The sequence below is a fragment of the Pseudopipra pipra genome, chromosome 4 (assembly GCF_036250125.1).
Source record: "Pseudopipra pipra isolate bDixPip1 chromosome 4, bDixPip1.hap1, whole genome shotgun sequence".
In the NCBI taxonomy this organism is placed as follows: Eukaryota; Metazoa; Chordata; class Aves; order Passeriformes; family Pipridae; genus Pseudopipra; species Pseudopipra pipra.
Window position 1 is genome coordinate 51,216,109 of NC_087552.1, and position 20,552 is coordinate 51,236,660.

At 38.0% G+C, this 20,552-nt stretch overlaps 1 protein-coding gene and 1 long non-coding RNA gene across 2 annotated transcripts in view; both read right to left on the minus strand.

Annotated features, from left to right (window-relative positions):
* GRXCR1 (glutaredoxin and cysteine rich domain containing 1) overlaps positions 1-20,552 on the minus strand; it is a 37,895-nt gene that overhangs the window by 16,680 nt on the left and 663 nt on the right. The window lies entirely within an intron of this gene.
* Positions 12,185-16,962, minus strand: LOC135413340 (uncharacterized). The gene is made up of 5 exons (XR_010430186.1): positions 16,612-16,962; positions 15,232-15,835; positions 13,777-13,828; positions 13,564-13,666; positions 12,185-12,412 (listed from the first exon to the last, which is right to left on the minus strand). It is a non-coding gene; the product is annotated as an uncharacterized LOC135413340 (long non-coding RNA).

Consider the following 20,552-nt stretch of genomic DNA (forward strand, 5'->3'; position numbering starts at 1 on the left):
AATGAAGCTTTCATAATATCAAAAGAAAATGCTAAGAGAAAATGAATATATACATATGCTTGCATATCTAGAAGCTTTGAGTTAAGCTGCTCACTTCATAATTGGCATTATGTGGCTTATAGCTTGAATTGTTATCAATAACTGAGTGGCAAGAAGAATTGTGGTCTAACACTAATTTTCTGATCATAATCTGGTTTGGACTTTCTGTTTTTATTTTACACTCATAAAAAGAAGAGAAGAAAACAGCTATGACTTTTTTGTTGAAGAAGTTCTGTGGACAAAAAAAGCAATTTAAGGATTTAATTTCTGCAAGATTTTCAAGCTTTTACTAGCTTTTGAGTTCTAAAATGCTTTCAAAACACACAGTAAAAGTAATGAGTACTTTCTGAAAGATTATTTTAAAGTCAAAACTGTGAACAAAAATTTTCAATTTTTTTCGACATGACACTTCATCAGAACATACATGTTTTCAAAAATGTTTTCATTAAATAACATTTAATGAAAAACATACTTTTCCTCAGGTCTTTGCTTACATGACAACATGCAACATTTTTTGAATGAGATTGAAGGAGATTGAAGGTTTGTGTTGTAGCAAAAATGACAGTATTTGTCATCAAAACAGCATGGTACAGTGCTAATGGAGTTGGGAACCAGTCCATTCTTCCTGTTGGTTGCCTGGTTCAGATTAAAGGTTTAATGTCATTTCTCAGGAAGAATTGATTCGCTGGTCAGAAGACCTCTTCCAACCAACAGACTTCATTGACATAATTTACACATACAGGAGGAATTGCAAGTGGTCCCCGGCCATGGAGTGCACTCTTGTTACAAAATAATGTTCCCTTTCACTTTACTGTTTGCAGTTCCAACCCTTCATGGGCTCTCACACAGCAAAGCACAATTTGTGCTTAAATTTAAGTTTACACTCTCTCTTAAGTGCTTGTTACATTAAGATTACAGTCCTGTTTGCATTGTCTTCAAGGACCTAGCACTACATCAATTTTCAGTAAAATTCAGAACTTTATTAAATTCAGAAAATTGCGTTTTATAGAAGCTGTGTAGAATGAAGACTGACTTCTTCAATAGTGCAAGTCGTATACTCAAGTCAAAGCATGTACTGACTTTCTCTTAAATATATACCTTCAAAAACACTATACTTTTTCTTACACAGTTTTGGTAATTAAAGGGACTATAACTGCATGACTTGTAGTCTGTGACCCCCTGGGGCAATGGAATGATATCACCAGTTACCCTCCTCATAACCATCGGCAAGCTGAGAAGGTCTATCAATACCAATTTACAAGTGAGGACATCAAGAGCTGCACTCCTAAACAAGGTAGTTAGAGAGTCTGGGACCCTCCCAAATATAGATACTAGTTTTGCTTTCTCTAAGGAAGTCACTGTTTTCCTCAGCTTTTAAAATAGCACAAATACCTGTGTGGCTTTTGTCGGGCTGTATGCTGTAACTCACCTTCCCCCTAAACAGCAGCCCTAGGAATACATCAATTTCCAAAAGCCTGATGCACGGGCTCCTCTGCCTGTGTCACAATTCAGGGCATGAAACATCTCGTTTTTTCCTGGTTGCATTTCACAGGGCTAGATAAAACTGAGAAACTGGTCTCAGTTATAGAGGAGGGCTGTGATCCAGCAATGGCTTGAATTCTCTGATCTTCTAACTCCTGGGCAACTGTTGTCACTCATCTACACACACATGACATACTGCTGATTGTAAAACAGTGATTTTACCTCCTGAAGGTTGACATCCTCAAAATTGTTCAATGCAGTGTAAAATAGATATAGGATGCAATTATACCTCAGACATTGTTATAGTACATTTATATATGTTTGTAATTAATTTGTACTTTTTAGGCTGTATATCAATTTTGGGGATGTCAGAAGAAAATAACAAAAGTAAAAATAATATTTTATGTGATATTTATACTGTTCCTTTCATTCTGAAATCACTTGACAGTATGCTAAAAAAACAAAAACAAAAGGAACGCTTTCTATCCTCTGACACCACGTATATGTGCGGTGTTACCCTTTCTCTTCTGCAACCCTTTCTCTTCTGCAAACAGTACAATATAACATCATCTCTCTTTTTCTGCCACTGGAGACTTTCCCACATATTTTCTGGCACAGACTGCTGTTCAAAGGATATCAAAGTGTTCTTATTTCAAAGCAGTAAAAATACTTACAGTACCACAGCATGGAGTACAGGGCATGACCTGGCCTCTCCCTGCTCTTTGCAATGCTTCAGCCATCTTTAGGTTCAGAAGGTACAAAGACTGCAACTGAGCTTATCTCCCAGTGTCCTTATTACTGTTCATCCAGCACACACCCATACAAGCAGGTGACCTGAGCTCGGATAAGAGAACAGGTTATGTCCCCAGGGTTCATGGTCTCTGCTAGACCCTGATGCCTCTGCTTCTGTATGTGTAGTCAAACTGTCTGATACAGGCGTGGCACTGACTTGGGGGTAAAAGCAGCTTCTCTTCAACAAGGCACAGCAATGCTGTGAAGTCAGCCAGCACAAAATTTATTTCCAATAAATGAAAAATATGTTCTAACTAGTTGAAAGAAGATCCATATCTGTACATGCCTAATTGGATTTTGTTTATTAAGTGTTGAAAGGTCTATCAGTATTTTCTTATTCATTTATTTATGCCATTCTGCATATGATAGAAAAAAAATTAAATGTTCAAAAATCAGAAGCAAAAGATGTTCCTGTGATTAATTCTAACCTAGTCTGCAATTCTCCTGAGAAGAAACAATTCTGTAATATAATGCTTATTTCCCTCTTTCATTTGCTCATTGCTTATTTCTTTCTCCTGATATTCACCAATCTGCTGTTTCTGATAAGTAGTTTTTGTTATTCATAGCTGTTTTACAGTATATTTAATATGAACATACGTAATACCTACCTTAAACTATACAGAAAACATCATTGCCCAGAGAAGTTGTGACTTCCCCATCCCTGGGAGTGTTAAAGTCCAGGTTAGAGGAGACTCTGAGCAACCTGGTGTAGTGAGTGACATCCCTGCCTGTGCCAGGGTGGTTGGAACTAGATGATCTTTAAGGTCACTTCCAACTCAAAATGATTCTGTGATTCTACATCATGCAAACTCCAGCCAGAACCAGTCCTAAAAATGGATTTTCTTTGGCATTGGATTATGCCGTATTTCCCCTCTGTGCTTACTCTCTATTGCAAGACTGATTGTAGTGTGTTGTAACCTGGCATCCAACCAGGGAAACATTTGTTTTCTACAGGTGCAGTGCTAGTAGGAGAGCTAGAAGCTAGTGTTACTGAGGTTTGATTATCTGCTATGTTTGATAAATGGCTTTCAGCTGAACAATCTGAGTGGCGATATAAACAATTTCTCTTTGTTTGATGTAATCGTTGGATCAGGAAATTGAAACCCACAGTTCTGCAGAATTGTGTTACAGTGTTACAGGAGATATTGGCTCCCTGATCTGCTTCTTGAGCCTTTGACTGCACAAAACAAATGCTAATTAGGAATGCTTATTAAATTTTAGTACCACTTCTTAAGACCTAGAGTGTACCCGTCAGGTGCAGATGAGGAGCTAAGTTTAGGAAAATTAAATGGTAAAAACTGCAAAAATCTTGCAAAAATTCAAATTCTCTTGTGGTCAAGACTGAAGTTCTGGTGGAAATTATCCTACAGTTTGTTCTTCTGGCTAAAAGAAAGTTACAAAGAAAATTCACCATAGATGTATTTAAAATACAGGTATTTTAAAGCTGCACTCGAAAGAATCAACAAATGGATTATTCTTAATATCGGTCACCAACAGGTGTAGTTGAAATACAGTGTAAAAAAACCCCTACATGCTCCCATTTACCTGGCTTAGCCAAAACTTATGAATTCAAGCTGTAATTGAAAACTCCTGTTTCCCTTGTCCCTTTTTCTCTCCTTAGTTCAGAGAGCTGACCCGATTGCAGACTAAGCTTCACTTTCCCTCCAGCAAGCCTGATTGCTCTTCATCTGTCTTCCAGATCAAAGTCCTTCCTTTTAAAAAAAGTTCAAAAATGAACACCCAATTTTCCCACATCTCCATGAGAAATTTTACTTCCTCCAGTATTGCCAGCATACAGAAGTATTTCTTCTCCACTCGCACTTTTGGCTTTATTCTCTCAAGACAGAGTACTTCACTGCCATACTTGACATTTCTGGGAGCTATTGAGGAATGAATTTAAGTGCAGTCCTTACCTTTCCATAAGAGTTATATAAGGTCAAAATTACAAACCTGTGCTGCAGGCAGGTTGCAGGAGTGGCTGGAAGCTAGAGATTTCCCTGGTGCCAGCTCAGAAGTAGATGGTACCTCCTTAGAGGACTCACACTACTAAGCAGATAGATGTCCCCAGCTGAAACTAGGGGCGTTTGTGGAGAACACAGTTTTCTGGTTTCTTCTGGGCATTTATACTCACTGAAAGTGTCACACACATCTTGCCCTTTTGTATGAAGATCATTGCCATGAATTGCCATGGAGCATGGACAGTGCCACCCTTTCAGATGAACTCTGGCCATCTGGCACTTTGTATTGGTTGCAGTTGATGTCTGAAATGTGTTGAATTCAAAGCTTTACTTCCTTCTCTGGTAGGTTTGTTGAGAAATTCTCTGAGTCCAAGTGAACACATTTACGTAACCATCTTAAAAAAACCTGAAAATACAGAGTACTTAAAACTATTGCAGAGCTTGTCCACAGCCAACACATCAGCTTCACAGGCTCCCAAACAATATTCCAAAAACTGACAATCACATGTCTTGCATTTTCCTCCAACATGTCTCTCTGAATCCAGATAGCAGGAAGCTTTCTCCAGCATCTCATGGATAAACTCAGTTTTTCTCTACAAGTAGTTGATTTATCTCCTGAATTCCCTCTACAATATCAGCAATCCTATTTTATTCCTCTCCACCCAATCCCATATATTTGCAGTCACAGGCCTTGTATAATTATCACCAGAGATTTTCTGAAAATGTTACTTTATCTCAGTATCTACAACCCGGACAGTATCGTTTGCCATGATCTTGGTTTTCACTAGTTCTGGTTCTTGGTTAGCTTCATCTTTTCAGATATGCCTACAGAATAACTTGACAAGGATGCTACATAATTTCATCCTATCAACTTTGTATTCAGAGTGGTTTCTCCAAAGAGACTTCAGTCACAAGAGGGGAGAGGAGGGGAGGAGAGGGGACACCTTTGCTTCCCCCACCAATAACCTATAGCGTTTTGCCCATTTACTCCCAGTATCCACTCATCAGTTTTCTATCTCACCTCCTGCACTGCTTGATGCAAGTTGTTTAAAAATCATTAGATACAAAATTTACTAAAATAATTAAGTACTTGATTATGTTTAAATAATTTGCACTAAAATTCACACCCAGTCCACAGAAAACATGGTAGCCATGAAGCATGGTGGCATGCCAGTCTTCAAACTGACACTTCCCTCTTCTGCAAGAAAAACATTATTTCTGGTAGATATGGCTTGTGTTGTGACAGGACTGAACACGGTTGTGATGTCTAAAAAAATGTACAGGATTATGTTGTTGCACGAATCCTGTGACCACTTGGAGATATTTTAATTTAGGAATAAATTTTGGCTTGAACTTTCATTGCATATTATACTCATTTTGGCTCAAGTAGCATGTCTGATCTGTGCAAAACTAAGAGGACATAGCTTTAAATTATCCCAGTGAGGGTTATGACTGTGTTACATCAATGAGAAAGGAAAAGGAAAGAAATTAATTTCTACTTTGGCTGTTTTCAGCTGTTTAGCTGGAGACAGTTTTCTGAAGATTTTGCTGACAGAACATCAGCATAACAGTTTATGCAATGTTCCTTTGACATGAGTAAGTGATTTTAAAATATCTGGAAAACTGAGAAGTCAAACTAAATGTGAAAATAAAAAATAGTTCACAATTTATCATTTCCACACAATTTCTGCGTCTACTAACAGACAACACAAAGTTAGAGAACAGGCAAATTGAAAGGTGACTGTTACTTCAATGTACCTTGAAAACAGAAACTAATTAATGTAAAAGAGAAAAAAAAGTCTACTGCATGTCACCTAAAGAAATGGTGCTATCAGTAAATTAAAAATGTATGGCTTGAGCTGCATAGCATCTGCCTGCCTGAAGGTGTGTCTGTAAATAGTGTGGAAGATCAGAGGACTGAAACAATGGATCACAGATGGGTCACGAAAAGAATGTTAGTATTAATTACACAATTCTAAACAAAATGAAAGCTCTGGAAATCTGAGAATGTCTCTATTCTTAGAAGAAGATTTGTCCTAGATTACATAATTTAATTTCCTGTTGTTTAACAGTTATGTGTTACCACCTGATGATAACAGTTATATGTAGGGGGTATGAAAAATAATTATTATTCAACATCTGATCAGTATTTATTTCACTTCTATCTCTTTATCGCTAGCAACAGGGATAAACAGACTGAGCAAAATGAGAATTGAATTTCTAAAAAATGGAACTTTTTCTCAAGTTTAAAAAACATTGTTCAATTTTTACATTTTTTTTTCTGGGCCTTTCTGTTTTCTGTTTCTATTCAAAACAAGAAGAAGGGCTGGAAATAAAAGAAGAGAGCATGTAGGTCAATTTGAAAGAGTTCCGATTAGCACTTAGTGTTTGGTCACTTGACCAAAAAGGACTCTAGACTTGCCTATATGTGGTTGTAGGTATGAAATATTTGAATAAATGGCTAGTATTTTTCTGGCATATTTATTTTTCTACTGTCAGTTCACAGTTTAAGTTACTTTGGAGATTGCTTTCTAATAATATGAGTAGGATTTTTCAAATATGTTTAATTCTCTTGAGAAGAAATGTTTTGTTCTTCTACATGCTCAGACTTCGGTGGTAATTCTATTTACTTTTGTACTGTTTCCCATGTTGACACCCTGAACTGTTAAAAAAAAGCCCACAGTACATTTGTCTTAAACAGCATTTGTTGAGCCAAAATTCTATTTTCTCTTGTCATGAGCAGTTTTTCATTTTACTTGTTGTTTACCACACTGTTCGTGATGTTTGAACCTATGTTACCTGTTCACGGAGGATCACTGGGCAGCTCATGCCCTCTTTGAGAATATTCTGTAAGGATGGCTTTAGTCAGAACTGAACTAGAGCAGGACTTGCTGGAAAGGGGCAGATAAAGATGAAGGAGTTCAATATCTCAGATCATGTGGAAAAGTTAGCAAATAACATGGCTCCAAATGAGTCCTGGTTTGAGCACGCTGGCACTGTCTGTCTGTAATCACTGCTGCTTCGCTCAATAGAATATTTCGTACTGAAGAGAAAGACTTGTGTGATCAGCAGCAAATGGCTGTCATGGAAATTACTATGTCGACTCTGGCCCATTTCTTTTTAACTTGGCAGCAGTTTTGGAGTACCCTGTTTACTATTCTCTGGAAAGGCAAATGAAGTTTTTTTAAAAAAAAGGTTTGTATCCCTTCTGTCTTTTTCTTCACTCCTCTCTTTCACCAGTCCCTTACTCATTATTTCTAAAATATTCCTTTGGTATCCTTGGACTGATGGAGAGACTGATAGATGCTAATAATATCGTGATAATAATAATACATACATACATACATACAGGGATCTCTGACTCATTTTACATTTAAACCTAGCCAGGTGCAGTTAAGTCATGCAGTGATGCCCTTTGTAGTTCACAAATATCAGTTACAGTTTGGTTAGTTAAAAGGCATCAGTGCTCTATGAAAAATGTATTCTAGTCTGTTGAGCTTCTTACAAATGCGATTAATTTTATTTCTGACTGGAGAATAAAACAGTTAGCTGCTGAGATCCTGCTTACAATATTACATGGCTATTCCCTCTTTGTCAGCTATGTTTGGTGTGGTAAGTGGGTCTGTTTTCCTAAGACATACTGTCAGTATATCAGAATATCATCAGAAACAGAACAATAGCCTTTGTATGGGTAACAATTCTTTATATTTGCACCAGTGTTGCAACTGTTGTTTTTTCCTAGCGTTAGAGAGAATCAGCAAGTAAAAATTTGTATTCAGGAAAGCTCTTATCAGTTACACTTAGTTGAAAATTTACTGGACTTTCATTAGCAGATTTGTCAGCCTTTCATCATGAATTAATTACATGCTAGAGTCAGTCTTATGCAACAGAACTACTTCTGCTTACTCAAAAAACAACTAAAGAAGGTAATAGCATAAATGAAATAAAGTGTCATTCTCCACTGCAATCAATACCAGAGAAAATTCAAAAATTACAATTCATTTTTCATAATTTACCTTCCTAAGCAATAAAAAGAGAAGAAAGAGTTAAATGAATACTGGTTTTGATTTGTGATGCACACTGGAGTTTTCATGTTTGGCAGGTAACAAGCTTTCTGTCAAAAGTGATTCTATCTCTTACTGTATTCCTGCAAATGGAAGCTGAAATGAGATGCACTAAGATCCTGAAACTCCCAAGGAATGTTGAGCAAAAGTGAGAAACCACTACTCTCCCTTAGTTTTCATTTCCAAACATCTGCCAAATGATGTACTTCTTCTTTCCTGACACTTTATAAAATTTAAAGTCTACCTGAAAATGTTATTCATCTGGGCTGAGATAAAAACAGGCCATTTTGTAAAAGTTGAAATTGTCATTTGCACTGCACAGTTAAAGAAAAAGCCAACTATTTGTCAGGCGAACATGGAGTATGCTTTCACCTGGGGTCACAAAGCACTTTACAACCAGCAATGAATTTTGCACAGGTCTTAGAATGAGGCAAAGAGCAAACTTAAGCAGTGATTAGTGCACCAAAGTGCTGATTCAGTCCTTACTCCTCAATGAGACCCCTATTACTCAATGTATGGAAGTAAGGAAAAGGAATCTCTTGTAGTTATAGCACTACTTTGTTCTCTGTTAGTGCTGAGTGATGAAGGACCTGGTTTCCCTGCTATATTACTTAACCTAATTGGAACTATGCTCTCAGCTATCTCATCACTTAATAATACCTAGGGATTTGGTAGCTTCATCTTCAAACTCTGAATAGTTAATTACTAGCTATATATTCAATATTCATTTTTTAAATTAAAGATCCATCTGCATTGCACACATAAAGTGCTTCATGTCTTTTCTTAAGCAATAGATTTCAAAACTAAAGAAAGAGGGCTTGAGATTTTTATGCAGATACAGAGGATACAACTCCTAGACAGCATACATAAACCAGCTCTGCCCTAGAATAGTCTATACTGTGGCTGCTAGCCTTGATATATGAAAGGGGACAGATGGCTCATCCACTAGTTCTGTGTTAACAAAATGAAATACAACTTTGTGGAGCAGAATTATAGACTTTGTTGTTGGAAAAAAGCTAAGGTGTAAGCTTTTGGTTTGATTTGGTTTTTAACCATAAAGGCATAATGTCTGAAAATCAGAATATAGCAGGTTGTATGCTTTATACAAGCTCCTACACCTGCTAGTTAAAATAGCTGCCAAGTTAGTTAGTCTGTATATATCACCTCTGCAGCTGGACTAATTTTTTAGCAAGGTCAGTGTGAGCAGCTTTATGCTTTAGTCTGATACAGGATTTTGTCCAGAGATATTTATCTGTTAAATAAAGCAGAAACTAATGTTCAGATAATCATAATTTTCATATAATAATGTTCTTATAATAGGGCTATGGGCTAGGATCTATATTGTGTCATAGAGTTAAATATGTTCTGGTCAAGGAATAAGACTACAAATGAAGACGCTAAGATTATTAAATTGGCTATCTGCTTTTCTTTCAGATGAACAAAGAATAGCTTCTTTGCATAGTCATCATTTAGCACTCTACAGCAAGAAAAGTTAATAACAACATTTATTCTAATATCATAATTTGTCTTTAAACAATTCTGAAACTCCAGACTGATTGCATTTTTGCCAGCTGAATAACTTTCTGCCAAAATGAGAATTGAGACAGCATAAAAAACAGGTCAGAAAGTTTGCTAGACATCTTTTTTTGAAAATTCTTGCCCTTATCTGTTGTGACTGCAAAAGAGAACTGCTGGAGTAGCTGATGATAAAACTACCTGGCTGAAGGAACTACATGATTCAAGTCTACTCTCAGTAAGTAACAAAAAAACCCAGATAGCATTAGTCACCTGTATCCAGCTGCAAATACTGGCCACTAATATCGTTCTTCCACCCCACACTCTTCTACATGGAGATGCACAAGACCATCATGCACCAAGCAGATAGGTTTCCAAAAGGCCTGACCACCCAGCAGGTACAACAATAGCTGCCATGGCAATATTTTGCATAGTTAGATGAACATGTCATTTATAAACTGCTGCCTCTCTTAAATCTGTATGATACCTTAAGTTTGAACTTGGAGGGACTGAGTAGGTGCTTCTATTTTTGAACCACAGTGGGATTTTGAACAACCAGATACACCCACTGCATGTGTGTGAATCTGACTGAAAGCAGCATAAAATCATAGGATGGTTTGGCTTGGAAGGGGACCTTGAAGATCATCTAGTTCCAAACCCTGCTGTGGGGAAAGACACCTTCAACTAGACCAGGTTGTAAAGAGCCCCATCCAATCTGACCCGGAACACTTCCAGGGGTGGGTCATCTACAGCTTCCCTGGGCAACCTGTTCCTGTGCCTCATTACCCCCACAGTAAAGAATTTTTTACTAGTACCTACTGTCTTTCAGTTTGAACCCATTCCCCTTGTCCTGTCACTTACATGCTCTTGTAAACAGTCTTGCCCCATCTTTCCTGTAAGTTCCCTTCGGGTACTAGAAGGCCACAATTAAGTCATCCTGCAGCCTTCTCTTTTCCAGGCTGAACAATCCCAGTTCTCTCAGCCTATGCTCATAAGACAGGTGCTCCATCCCTCTGATCAGCTTGGTAGCCCTCCTTTGGACTTGCTCCAACAGGTCAGTGTTCTTCCTGTGTTGAAGACTCCAGAGCTGGATGCAGTACTTGAGGTGGGGTCTGACCATAGACCTCATCAGACTATACCTGGGAAGGGGAGTTCTTAAGATGTGGATTAAGACCTGTGATAGGTGGAAAGAACTCCAGCAATAATGCTTAAAGGTCTCATTTTTCACTGTGTCTATCAGTCTGTCTCTTATGACATTCCCTGCTTGAACAACAATGAAATGCTTCATAGTTGCCTGTAGGGCTAGGAAGGAAAGTCCTTTGCATTTAGATGTAGTAAACCAAGAGCAAGACATGAGAGGCTAGGCAGGAAAATATCACATTTTCTTTAAAACACTGGAAGTTCAGTTGCAGGTTTAGAAGCTGACTTCTTTCTGTCTTACAGAAGTTGCAAGGAGAAACAGATTTTTCTTAAAAAACAGTGTTTCACTCCTGTCAATTCCTAGTAGTTTTAAACCTTGTTAGATAATTAGCAATCAGTAGTATTCCAAACAAGGCTATTGAGAGTCAATTCCAAAGAAAAAGATCTTTGCCTTTGAACCAGCATTGGCTGATTTGTCAATGCAGCACACAACAACACATGTTGTTATAAATGTGTGAAAATATTAGCCAGTAAGGCTTTTTATACTTCTTTGTGAGAAAAGGAGAAAGAACAGGTTTGTGTGTGGTATTTCTGCAGTACAGAAGACATACTCCTCTGACACTGATGGAGGGTGTTTCAAAGTTCCAAAGTAAAATGGTACTAAGGTTGTTAAAATGCTTTCCACAATTCATACCAGCAATGAATGATAGTTTTTCTGTCTTCTTTCTTGCCATGTGTGAAATGAGTCTCTACTTCACTGACTCCAGCTGCTCGTCTGTGACCATTTCTGTTGCTTTGTGTGATGGAGGCTATAAAGACTGGTGCTGTGGCAGCCTCTCCACAATGTAACTACTGCATCAAGCAAAACACAAGATTGCCTATTTGGATGGGGAGCTGTATCTTTCCAGCTCCTTTTTTAAAATCAACAGGCTGGGGATGCTGTCCTATCTATTATTCCTCTTGTAAGTTTTGGAAAATTTCAGTAATATTTGAGTTTCATGTTTTGTAGTACCTAACAATGGATGTTGCAGAAATGAGAAAGGTTTTTACATATGAAAGCCGTACCCTTTTCTCTTTGGTAACAAATTCCATTTTAAAGAATGTTTTATTCCACTTCAACTACAAAATTATGGTGCTGCCAAACATTGCAGTCACAGGCTAAAGCTCTAGCCAAAAAAAAAATATATAGCAATATCTTTTTGACCATTTCTTTCTTTCAAGCTATTAATAATGTACCTTGTGTTGGTACAGTATGTCATAAGCTGTCAACACTGGTAGAAAAATGTCAGAGCAAGCTGCTGACAGACCAGAGCAGTCTAGCTCCATAACATGTATGGCACATATACATTTATATTTTCTAGCTTGTGTAAGCTTACTAGTGCATTTGCAAATCCTACTTCAAAACTAAAACAGCTTTGAGATCTGTAAACTAAAAAAAAAGGAATTTTAATGCACTTAACTTGTTAGGAAATATTTAAAGTTTTAAAAAAGGAGCTGTGTTTCATCCTCATTATTGCCATATTTTTGCAGATGCACAGCTGTGCAGTTGTTGACATATTGGCCCAGTGTAGTCAAGTATTTGCTTCCATGTTTATAAAGTTTTAAGTAAAATGTACTTCACCTAAGACACTCAGGTGCGATGAGGACCCTTAAATATTTGGTTGCAGAGTAATTTATTTGTACATGGAATTAGGGGTCAGTGACCAAGTATGGTGCTAGGAATTAAGTACATAGGACAGTTCATATTTGCAGGCAATTTAGTTCATCTTTATATGTTCTACAAAATTTGTATTTGCTGTGTCAAAGGCATACAAGTCTCAGAGGCAATGCACTAGCAGGCAGCCTGTTGTACCATTTCAAAGAAAAGGGAATAGCCCCAAATTTTCTTGATAACCCTAGTTTTAAGAATACTTCAAAAGACATTTTCTCCATATTTTCCTGCTGGGTTACTGAGTTGAGATTCACAGATGGCAAAAGACAAGAGTTATTGCTACTAATTAATGATTAAGACTAATCAGTTCATCTTTTTCATCTCTGTTGTAAGAGGCCAATTTCAAAAAAATCCTACTCTTAGAATAAGTAGAAAAAATTTCTGCACTAACATCCTAAAATTTTTTTTGATAGGCTGTTTGCATAACATGACTCTTTTTCAAGTTAGTTTGAAATAAGATGAAGCATTTTTCATGTTAAGTCAAAGGCTGAGCATCTTATTGAGCAGTTCCACAAAGGGACATTATGTAAGAATCCCAGAGCAGTACATAGGCTCAGACCCAGTGTTCATCTGGTATTCCAAGTCATCTACCAGACAGATAATTAAAAGTAAGAGGATGGAAAGCATATATGGCATTTTCTACTAATACTCTCTCATTTTATGACTGGTTTCAGCTCAGAGAATATCCTGAGGCCAATATGACTTAGGAGTCCCACTTATTACAACCAGGAAGCATCTTTTTCCATTTGGCATTTGCATTCATTCATTCAAAAAGAAAGCAAATGTATTTTTAGATTTAAAGGCAGAGGATGAAACAAGGTGGCAGAACATGATTGTTTGCAATCTCTCATGTCTTGGATACCTGGATTCAGTCTCTTCTCTACCTCTTTTCCCTAGCAAGCACGTCACAGGCTACCAGCTTTTCTAGGATACCTCTATGTGGAAGAAATGTGACCACTGTACTCCTTAAGAGTGAGAAAGAGAGAAACAAAGAAATGGACGTCAAGCATGATGCTGAAGAACAGTAATATTTGGTATAGCAAGCCTGTGTTCCATTCCTGTTTCAGCAACTTACTCGTGCTGTCCTGTTGCTGTCTGTTTCAAATTACAACTCCCACCACTGCCTCCTGGAAGACACAATTTGTAACAAAGCAGAATCTGCTTATGTACAGTTTGTGTAGGATCTGATGCACCAGGCATGCTCAGGGAACACCTACTGCATCAAGCCCTGCAGGTGAGACAGGCAATGGAACCCCTATTTTATGGTTCCCATAGGACACGAGTAGGAGGTAACTGTCATGTCCTGTCAACACTGAGATGATGAGGCACATGGCCAAGGCAGAGAATTAGTCAAGTTTTCATTAATGAAAGGCTTTTGCTGCCTTTGAGGCAAGGCAGCACCAAAGAGAGGTTTGGAGGATCTCAGTGTTGGAGCTTCATGTCTAAATCCTTCTTCAGAGGCTTATGGATATTTTGAATCTTAATCTGAAGTCTTGATTTGAATCTCAAGTCTAGTACTACATATTCTGTATATACATATTCACTACAGTATTACCACAGCTTCTTTGCTATGCCCTTTCCCATGGAAGAGACAAGGCCAGTGTCTCAAGAATGCTGACCTCATTTATGGATCCTTTACAAGGATCAAGACTCATCAGAGCAAGAATAATTTTGATGCCATGCAGTGCGCTGGAAGCTTGGACAGATGTCCAGTACTTGCTAGTCAGACTGCCAGCATAAAAGTCTATCAATTTTTTTTCTATAATTATAGATTCAGTCTCGAAGAAGTGGTAAATGTAACCATAGTTTTATTGCTAAGCTTCCCAATCTTGAGTGCATTGAAAAGGCAAGACATCCCATATTTACATTTTTAAAAAACGAGACAGCTTAGTCTTTTTTAAATCAAAGCTTGTATATGACTTTCAGTGGTTTAGATAGTTTAAGGACTATTTGCCGATCATTCCAGTTCTATGTCAAGTAGAATTTGCTTCAAGTCCAACAGAAGCAAATCCTACAATGCCAGTAATAGCCTAATAATAGATTTGTCTGATATCAGTGCTTTATAGCTGATTTCTACAGGAACATGAGAACAATAAAAACCGATATCCTAAGTACTGACCAAATCCAGACTCTGGTTAAAAGCTCACAGAACTGAACATTTTACTTTTTAATTCAGTGTGTCTCTTTAGACATCAGCTCTGGGAAACACTTGTTATAACTGTGATTTGATCAACTGTATCAACTGAATCACTGTCCCATGCAATGTGGTCACAGATCAAAGTCCTTCTGAAGGCACAAAGGAGTTGGTGAAAGGACACTATGCCCATTCCAGTAGTGATCCATTTGTCCTTCTAACACTGATTTTTCTGTAACAAGAAGAAGCCTACTTTTCATAATCACTTGATCCTCTGTGTCATTAAAATTTTTCCGGTTCTCCGGTGGATTTCAGTGCAATGCATCTCAATAATTGGTTTTCCAGACTTCCTAACACTAGGAAGATACACTGGAAGTTTGTACCTCAGATACCTACAGCTCATTGGGATTTTATCTCCATCCAAGTAAGTGGCATTACAGCAGCAAATGCTCTGTACAAGCAATCCAGCACATATTTTTCTCTTACAAGCTATGCCTATTTGAGAATCACAGGGTAGTGTGTGTGGATGAGAATATGAAGGAAAAGTTCAAGAGATCTTTTACAATCCTTTTCCAGTCCTAGCTGAGGTCTTTGGGTTCAAAGAGTTCAGTGATGCTGGAATGTCAGCATTGATCATCTGCCAAAGAAGTGAGGAGGACAATATCATGACTGCAATTCTCTAGTGAAAGTGCAAATCCCACTTTGTCATCTCCCCAGACTTTTGGGAGTTTTAATGATATATGACCCAGAGGAGTACTATACAACATGCCACCCACCCTAAAACCTTTGTTTGTACGATTGCACAAGAAACTTTCCTTAACAACACTTTGTAGCATCTGCCTTGTTTGGAAGACAGTTGGTTTTGCTGCTGTATTTCAATTTATTTTGTCTGTAGTATTAGCTAGCCCTACTGGTTTGTAAGCTCTGCATGTCCTGCTGTGTATTAACTTTTCCAGGTGTGAGAGACTGAAATTGGTTAATGGCTTAAACACCAGGTCACCTGCAAGTAAAGAAAGATGAAAGTGAACTTAACCACCCCAAAAGCTCTTCTTCTCTTAACAAACTTCCACATGATTCCTTATTCTTTCCCACCTTTCTCCCTAAACATTAATAAACTCATTCTTTATCAGGCTGAATAATGACATGCACTTTGCAACCTTAAATGTTAGCTCTACCTGAGAAACTGTGCTGGAAAACAGTGTAAAGACCAAGTACACTGTGCCTGACTCTTGGCCCATATCAGTGACGCAGTGCTCACAAAGGCGTTCATCAGGTTTGTTAACCAGGCCTGTCCTCTCACAAAAGACGTCAGCAGGCCCTGGTTGAGAATGAGTTCTGTGGCTAATTTAGCAGAACGTGACCTTTCAGAGGAGGTTGGAAGGCCAGTGGAGTGTGTAAGTATGGAAATAGAGGAAAATACCATTGCTGAAGCAGTGAAAATTAGGGGAGACCCATATAAAACCTTTGGCTGAGCTCCATTACATTGCACACTGGGATGGAAACCCAGTCTGGCATGAAATGATCATTGTATTACCTAGTAATATATCAGACAACACAAGGATTTTTGTTCCTTGTTACCTGGAAGCCATCATAGGTATGGTCTAGTCATAAAAATCGGTCGTGAAGAGAGTTATATTTATCTCAAGGAAAAAATAACTATTTCTCTACTACTTTCTATGGGGAAATATAGGAAATATTCATACCAATTTGCATTTAAATAGTATTCTAATATTAGAAAGCAAAATGTCTGGTAATGTACTGAAATAAAACCATTACTTTGGATATGCAGAGAAGGGACTTTTGCTTCTGACACAATTGGCAAGTCTCATCCCCAGCTCCAGAGCTGCTGACACTGTCAGTTTTAGTGTTTCAGCAGGAGAAAATGTCACTTATACCAAGGAGGTGCACGAACAGGGAGTCTGGGAGCTTCAGCTCCTTCCTGTTTTTCAAGCTTTTCAGTAATGCCTGTTTCTCACAAATAAAGTGTTCCTGGTTGTCTGACACCTGTGTTGCCAGCACTGTGGGAGGCCACCCCCCAGGCCAAGTTTAGGTGCCGACAGAGGCTGCATGGCACATGTGACTGTCCCTACCCTTCACCAGACAACTGGGGACCTCCCTCCCACCTTCCCCACCAGGGTGGTTGCTATGTCAACACCCATCACCCCCCTCCCCAGGATGTGGTTGCTATGTCAACGGTCTCCTTGTGGCATCCACCCCATGGAGGGAAAGGTTGGAGGGGTTGCCATGGAAACCATGCTGTCCTGAAGCATCAGTAGAGCTGGTCTCTTCCCCACATTTCTTCCCCCAGAATATTCTGCCATGCTGCTGAGACAATCCTCAGATGTGTCCTGCTCTGTCCCACATTCCATCCCCATGGCTGTACTAGCCCCAGCTGCCCACAGCTGCTCCCACCTGTCTGCTAGCAGCTTCCCCAGCCGTGCGGGGATGGCCTGATGGGAGACCTTTCACTGTCACAGCACTGGAGCACTCTCATCTGGAGACACAGGCAGCCCTTGGACAAACCAATGTAAGGGACTTAGCTCCACTTCTCAGGGAACAGTGGAAATGAGAAGTCACGGATTGTGCTGGTGATGAAGTGCTCAGTGCATGACTGTGGGAAGATGTAGCAGGGGATGCACATCTATTTGGCAGCAGATATACATTCTCAGCCCAGGCTTGTATCATGTAGCAACAACAACTAAAACCACCTCTTCATCTAGAAATACTTCCTGTATTACATCACTCTCTTAAAATTGAAAAAAGCTCCAGAAGGTGTGATTATTTTTTTTTCAGCTGAGTTTGTTGTGGGAAGAAAGGATCTGAACCAATTCTGTAGAAAGGCTGTAGTAAGAAAATGTGGGGAAAAAATACTCAAAATCCCAAATATTTGATGGAACGTTAAAATACACAGGAGTAATTTTACCACGGGTATTTGAACAGAAAAAATTAAAAGTCTTGACTGCACAACATAACAAACCACAGTTAAGGAATACCTGCTTATCCCTAGAATATCTGAGCAAAGTGATTTGTTTTCAAAGATCTCTTCCCTACCACAGGGAGCATCTAGGTATTTGGAGAAGTAGCATAGTAGAGGAATTTGCAGACATAGTCTGAAGAATCAGAATGTTGTCAATGCAGAAAACCTTAAAAAAAAATCTAGTTTCAGAGTCACGAGACACTCACACATACTCAATATTTTGCTTCTTGCATACACATTTTAGTTAATAAGTGATACAGTGAATACTAAATAAGAAGTATTTGAACGCATATTTATCAGTGCTTAGGATGAGGATTGTCAAGAGTTCAGGTGCATATTCTGAGATTACAAACACCGGCTTTGACATTAACTCTGGGAAATATACAATGAGTTCATCTCATATGAGTTCTACTGCTGAATCATCAAAGGGGCAGAGATGGACTCTCCTCAGGGATAAGGGACTCCATATACATTTTAACTATTTTTATACACCTGCTGCTGCTTATCTAAGAGAAACATGTAACTGCAGATGACCTCACATAATCAAGACAGTAACTTACAAAAATGTCCAGATCAAGAGATTTTGAGTTATACCTCCTAAGAGATATCTTTCAATCTTGCTGTCTTTTTGAAAGAAGAACACTTGTTCTCTAAGAGGTATTCCAGCAGGAAGTCTGGAACATGCTTACAGAAAACTAAGAAATCACCCTCTAATCTCATGCTAAAGGTCATTACTTCATTTGTAATTGGATGGATTTCAATCATTTTTCACATTACAATAAAGCAGTTCCAAATCCATCTCAAAACTAACCTTTTTACTTTGTTCTCCTCTTTGTTCACTATGTAGCATAGAAAATTGGCTCACAGTATGATATAAAAATATGCAATCCATTGTTGCTCTTCACTAGACTTCAAACTTTATCTCTGGGGAAATAGGAACTTGTTTGTGTAGAAACATAAAATCATGATGTTCTCTGTATTATTGAATATATGTCTTTGATCCAGTAGGCACTTAATGTAAGAATATACAGTTATGTCTGGAAATCAGTCATCTAGACCTGCCTAAGCAGAAGCTGTTCAGTTCCCCATATATTTTCCTCATCTGCTTTCAAAATCTGCCTTTCCTTTTGGACTTTACAATGCCTGTAGCAGAGAGTTCTTAAATGTAATTATGTACTGTATGAAAAACTGTTTAATTTGTTTTCATCTGATAATTTAATTTTTCCCCTTTCTTCTGCAGTAAAATATTGTCAATAAAAAAATTCTTAGCACCTTTTAAACCAATCATTATTTTACAGGTTTTAATTATGGACATCTGTGGTAGACTTGTATACATATAATTTTCTGACATTGTAAGATGGATATGCCTTCTTTTGAGCAATATTTTCTTCTGGCAAGACACCTCATGGAAATAGGACTGGTCCTAGCTATAACTCTGCTAGGAATTCAAGAAACATTGCAATCAAGGTACATTGATTTCAGTCCATGGGTCTTTCCTGAAGAACTTCCAATATAAAACTGGAGATAGAAAAAGCAAAGTGGCGGGGACAATAATTAAGGTGTGGATGTCTTCAAATGGGTCTATTTATTTAGCTGATTCGAATTTCTTAGCTTGGTGTCACTGACGTAGCAGAAGAAAGCATTTAGGAGGGAATAAGGCTGGTGAGTTGGGGTACTACACATAGTGAAACAGCACAGAACAGTGGAATCAAATTTGGAGAACTCAGACATGCATCAGGTAAAACTTCCTAATTCATATCTTCTTAGAAAAAGTGAGTTTGTTACAAATTTTGTCAGAGTAGGGATTTCAAGGACAAACTCTTCAGTGAATAGCTTGAAAGAAAGCAAACTACTTAAGTGCTACATGATGTGATGTTATGTAAAGAAGAAAAAAGAACAGGCCATTCATCTTTGAAACTTCAACTTCCACAGGAACGTTTGTATTGCCAAAAAGACTGTTATAATTTAGGTACAACATAGAGGATAAATTCACATCCAGAAGCAAGAGAATTTTAATCTATAGCCATTTATAAACGTATTATGAAATTACTTAGTTTCAGTGTAAGGAAGAACACAACAGTCATTAATATCAAATTTCCCATGATTTAAAACCACATAAAAGCTTTTAATACAATGCCCTGAAGCCGGTTATAGGATAATTTAAGTGAACAGCATAATTCTGGATTATAAGAACCTTCAGAAAGAGTCTGGTTGCACACTTGTTGCTCTTTTGTATAAATATTAATGACTGAAAGGTTTGAATAGCATATATAGATAAATTGTATATATGAGCTAAATATTTTAGAACTTTTGTCTTGATTTTTCTTTGATGTTTCTCTGACTAAGGCGTTAGTGTGCCATATGCTATTTCAACTAAAAATATTCTGCTCCTTCTATAAAATAAGTGGAAAACAGACATTAATAAAAGAGATCTCTGACTAAGATTTCATTCCTCTGAAATTTTCATGTGGGAAAACTGTCATTGCTGCCACCCTGCACCTAATTTGATCTACTTTTCAGATTAAACAATGGGATTTGCAAGTATACATATTTACATGTAGGGACAGGAGATAACATCGTACACTCATTAGAATTAATATAATGTGAGTGGAAATGTGACACAGCCCTGTACCGTGGACCTGTACAGATCTCCAGCAAAGCCCCAGTTAAATCCTCTGTTACATTTCTTTGCTGGTCCATACATGGGAAATACATATTTCTACTCAGTAAAGTTTAGGTT